This window comes from Mastacembelus armatus, chromosome 1 (assembly GCF_900324485.2).
Source record: "Mastacembelus armatus chromosome 1, fMasArm1.2, whole genome shotgun sequence".
NCBI classification, from domain to species: domain Eukaryota; kingdom Metazoa; phylum Chordata; class Actinopteri; order Synbranchiformes; family Mastacembelidae; genus Mastacembelus; species Mastacembelus armatus.
In genome coordinates, this window is record NC_046633.1 from 26,061,286 (window position 1) to 26,067,136 (window position 5,851).

Genomic DNA, 5,851 nt, shown 5'->3' on the forward strand with positions numbered 1-5,851 from the left:
TACCGAGGGCAGATCCAGCCACCAAGTGAGACTCATATCTCGTCTGTCTTCTAGTCTGATCTCTTCTGACGCATGGGGGGGTTCTGTAGACCAGAAGTCTAGCTCCGCAACCCGAGTCTGAGTTAGCCTCAGCCGACCATGTCGGTGTACTCTTTGAAAGTGAAATATCCCTGATCCAGAGCGAGTCTGTTCGGCATGGAGATCCTTTCTTCATGGTGAGCGCTCAATTCTCTAATCGCAGTGTCCAACGTAGTCACCAGTTCCCCCATCTGTTCCTCTCCTCGATTCCTTTCCTCTCGCCTCGCCCTGAGCCAAGCACCCACAGATGTGTTAGGTAGGTGCTTATCTACGATGTCGATCTAACGCGGCCTCACTACGCTCCCCCAGAAGAGGTCCACTTCTGCGAAAGTGTTTGCTGAGGTATCCCACCGCGTCCATCACAGCTGCCCCTAGGCAGATCAGCACGTTTTTCAGATCTAACGCGTGCATGGGCAACATCTTCAACAGTAAGGCCTCGCGAAGCAAGAGAAACACCTGAACCACGAACTTCTCGTTGGAGTGAGGAGGCTTCGAAGCCGTCCACTCCGAGGCAGGTGCGCAATCTCTCAACAGCAGCGCGTACTGGAATATGAACACTCCTTCGCCCGCTGAGCTCCTGCACATGCCCTGGATCGGTCCCGCGAATACATCGGGGCACTTTTTGACCAGTGTCTGCGATAGCTCGATCACGTTCTGTCGGAACATAGCCACCTCGTATTGGTTCCCCCGTATAAGGACCGCTATCCCAGTTTCTATCTCTCCCTCGATCATCCGCTTCCGTGCCTTCAGGACAATCTGACCCAACATCGGCTCCTCGGTTGGCACGGCTGCGACGTCCTGATGTTTGGCTCACTCTTCTGATTCGGAAATGCCCAGGATTCTCGGTCTGTCTGCGAGGAGAATTCCTGCAGACTCTGTTGTTTCGCACTCGTCGTGGCAGTGATTGGTCTTTCTTGTCCTTTTCCCGCAAAGCAGCGGCTCGCATATATCTTCACCAGATTCATTATTACTTGTGGATCGAGTTCCGAGGTCTCCCTGTTCAGAGTCTAGCCCTTCGGGAGTAACTGTTGAGTAAGAGTTCATCTGTGGCAACTCTGGGTCCGGGGGATGTATATGGTTATCGCGTGAGACTGTAGCTGCGCTGCAGGGCGCACACACCTTGATGCGCTGGACTTCGTGCGGGTCCTCTAATTGCACACTCACCTGGCGTTTCGTAGCAGTTTGTCCGCAGCCTCGGGATGATGTGAAAGAGGCGACCTTTCTTGAATACCAATCGTAGGGTTGGGTGCGCTCGGGCACCAGCCGTTTCACGTCAATCCCGTAGAATTTCTTGACCACATATTTGTATGTGGTCACCTGAGCGATTTTAGTTTGTTCTGCTAGCGCTTTAGGAACGCAGTCTCCGCATGCTACTATGTCGGTAGTGACATATTCTCCCACGCTCACGGACATGGGGATAGTTCCGGGCATCACGTCTTTCTTTAGAGCGCGATATCTAGGCAGAGAGAGCAACTCCGAGGCCGAAGACCTTTCCTGAAGGAACAACGTGATTGGCCGTTTCCGATACCTTCGTCACTATAGTCGCGGTGGATGGTCTCGAGTTACCGCATCGCCAGCACAGCTCCTCGGCGTCGATGCCTTTCATGTACTCAGACCGAAACGCGTTCGGATTCTTTGGCGTGTATATGCCAACCAGTTCCGAGAGGTTGACGGTACACCGACAGTTTGCTGTTGGTGATCAGGTTTTGGTGCTATTACCCCAACCTGGTTCCTCCTTAAATACCCGCTTTGCCGGACCATACACAATTGAGAAAAAACTTAGTGACACAGATTATGTTATTCACACTCCCGATCGCCGGTGACAGAAAAGAGTCTGCCATGTAAACATGTTGAAGCGCTATTTTACCCGAGACACCCCACATCCACTTAAGACACGCACTAGTGCCGCCCTCATAGTGGATAGTCCTGAGGACAGCAGACTCAAAACATATCTTACTGTACGACAGACAGTAAGGCTCACTAACTCCAATGAACTAAAGATTTTCCCTAAATGGCTGACTCATTTGACTGAAGCGCAACAACTTGACTTGTGCAGGAATTTCCTTGCTTGTTTAATGACATGCCCACCAGTGTTTTAGAACATGATATAGATGTCAGAGATGTCAACCCAATAAAACAGCATCCTTATAGAGTAAACATTAAACGTGCCCTGATGAAATCTGAAACTGATTACTTATTACGACATGGTCTTGCAGTTCCCAGTTGCAGTGCATGGAGTTCCCCCTGTTTGGTGGAGGCCAAGTCTGATGGTCCACCACGCTTTATTACAGAGGTAAATCATATTACTGTCCCCAATTCGTATCCACTTCCTCGCATGGAAGATTGTGTTGATAATGTTGGCTCTGGTAAATTTGTGCTCTGCTAAATTAGATTTGCTGAAAGGGTACTGGCAAGTCCCTTTAACCAAATGTGCATCTGAAATATCAGCCTTTGTTACACCTGACTGCCTGCTACAATACACAGTCATGGCATTTGGCATGTGTAATGCACCTGCCACTTTTCAGTGGCTAATGAATATTGTGTTATGTGATATTGAGGAGTGTAGTGTTTATCTGGATGATGTTGTTGTGTACACGCAGCACTGGAATGAACATGATGTTTTGCGTAAGGTATTTCAAAGACTCACACAAGCGTCATTGACATTAAACCATTAAAATCAACGCCATTGTAAGTTTCCCCGTGCCTACCACACAGCGTGCTCTACGCAGATTTTTAGGAATGGCACATGGCTCGACACATCTTTGCTTCTGCCGCAACTTTTCGACAGTTGTTCAGCCCCTGACTAGTCTACTTAGTCCAAAGAAAAAGTTTGGACCCCTGAATGCCAAAGTGCTTTTGAATGTGTCACTGCCCTGCTGTGTCACTCTCCTGTGCTGCGTTCTCCTGATTTCTCTAGACCCTTTAAGCTCTACATCGACGCCAGTGGTGTTGGGTGTTGGGGCTGGGGCAGTCTTGATACAGGAAGATTCTGAGGGCATTGAGCATCCAGTGTGTTGTACTGTTATGTCAAGACACACAGATGTTGTAAAAAGTTATATATATTGTTTTGTGGAAGAGTTTTTTTAGGGGGAGGGTGTTACGGCCACCGGCCTTCCTACTCCTCTTCCCCCCCTTGTTTCCCTTGTTCTGTCTGTGTGCTCCCAACTGTCTATGTGGTAGGTTGGTGTTGCTCTCCGGGTAAGCGAATCACTTTTGTCTGGCAAGCGTATCGTGTTGTGTGTGTTGTATAGTTCGTCTACAGACTAGCAACAGACTAGCTATAGTTTAACACACCTAAAAACTAACTAAACTCTAAACAATTCATTAACTGCTACATTCCGGTACTAGTCAAGTACCTTTCTATTTTGACCGGTATTTATTGCTATTTCCTGACTTAGTGCTTGTTAGCCAACCGGTTAGCTTAGCTAGCTAGTTAGCTTAGCTAACATGGCCTCTCCCTCTCTCTGTCTTTCTTGCTTGGTGTGCCACATGTTTAGTTATTTCTCTGCCTCCTTTAGCGATAATGATACCTGTAATAAGTGTTAAGGTTCTGTTAGCCTTGGAGGCGAGGATCACTGATTTGGAAGCGCGACTCCGCACCTTCAAACAAAAGCCAGCTAGCCTAGCCCCGTTAGCTCGTGTGGAGCCACCGAGCTCAGGGTCTGTTAGCGGTCCAAGGGCAGCTCCGGAGAAGCCTGGAGAATTAGCCTGGGCGACGGTCCGACGGAAACGTACTAAGCAGAAGCCCACGGCTCATCACCTGCCTGTTCACGTTTCTAATAGATTTTCCCCGCTCAGCGACACACCTGCTGAGAAACCGACTCTGATAATTGGCGATTCCATAGTCAGGAACGTGAAATCGAGTGACATCGAGTCAAATCTGAAGCTGCTGGCTAAGGCTAATCGTAAATATGGGGAAATTATTATTCACGTCGGCAGCAATGACACCCGATTACGCCAATCGGAGGTCACTAAAATTAATGTTCAGTTGGTGTGTAAGTTTGCTAAATTAATGTCGGACTCCGTAGTTTTCTCTGGACCCCTCCCCAATCTGACCAGCGATGACATGTTTAGCCGCATGTCGTCGTTCCGTCGCTAGCTGTCTATGTGGTGTCCAGCAAACGATGTGGGCTTCATAGACAATTGGGCCACTTTCTGGGGAAAAACCGGTCTGGTAGCGAGAGACGGCATCCATCCCACTTTGAATGGTGCAGCTCTCATCTCTAGAAATTTGGCCGAGTTTATTAGCCAACCTAAAGCCTGACAATCCAGGGTGGGGACCGGGATGCAGAGACTCAGTCTAAAACGCCTCTCTGCAGTTTCCTTAGAGCCGCCGCCCCCCTCAAACCACATAGAGACTGTGTCTGCCCCTCGAACATATAAATCAAATAAATCAGAATTAACAGAAGAGGAGTTATTCATAAAAACTTAATAAAAATTAAGACCACTCCTCTTATTGAACAGAAAAACAGAACTGTCAAATGTGGACTATTAAATATTAGGTCCCTTTCATCTAAATCTTTGTTAGTAAATGATTTGATAACTGATCACCAAATTGACCTACTTTATCTTACTGAAACCTGGTTACAGCAGGATGAATATGTCAGTCTGAATGAATCAACACTCCTCAGTCATAAAAATTATCATGTTCCTCGAAGCACAGGTCGAGGTGGAGGAGTAGCTACAATCTTCCACTCAAACTTATTATTAAACTTTCATCCTCAGAACAATTTTAACTCATTTGAGAGCCTCACTCTTAGTCTCTCACATCCAAACTGGAAAACACAAAAACCAGTTCTACTTGTCATTGTGTACCGTCCACCTGTCCCTTACTCAGAGTTTTTAACTGAATTCCCTGACTTCCTGTCTGATCTAGTGCTTAGATCAGATAAAGTTATTATAGTGGGAGATTTTAACATTCATGTAGATGTTGAAAATAACGGCCTCAGCATTGCATTTAATTCTATATTAGATTCAATTGGTTTCATTCAAAATGTTAATAAACCCACCCACTGTTTCAATCACACCCTTGATCTTGTTCTGACCTATGGCATCGAAATTGAACATCTAATAGTTTTTCCCCCAAATCCTGTTTTGTCAGATCATTCTTTAATAACTTTTGAATTTAAAATGATGGATCATGCAGCGTTTGGAAGAAAATTCCACTAGAGCAGATGTTTATCCGACAACGCTGTTAATAAATTTAAGAAAATGATTCCATCTTTATTTACGTCTATGCCAAGTATAAACATAGTGGAGGGCAGCTGCTTCAATCCCACTCCCTACCAAATTGATTATGTTGTTGACAGCGCTGTAACCTCACTGCGTGAAATGCTTGATTCTGTAGCCCCTCTGAAAAAGAAGTGAATCAGAGAAGACTAGCCCCATGGTATAATTTACATATTCGTACCTTAAAGCAGGCATCACGAAGGCTGGAAAGGAAGTGGCGTTCCACAAATTTAGAGGAATTTTTTCTAGCCTGGAAAAACAGTCTACTAATATATAAAAAAGCTCTCCGTAAAGCCAGAACTGCATACTATTCATCACTAATAGAGGAAAATAAGAACAATCCCAGGTTTCTTTTCAGCACTGTAGCCAGGCTGACAAAAAGTCACAGCTCTGTTGAGCCCAGTGTTCCCTTAGCTCTCAGCAGTGATGAATTTGAGTTTCTTTACAAATAAAATCACAACTATTAGAGATAAAATTCAGCAGATGCTTCCTATACCTGCAATAAATGAATCTTCTACTACAGTAGCTCTTGAATTATCTGCAG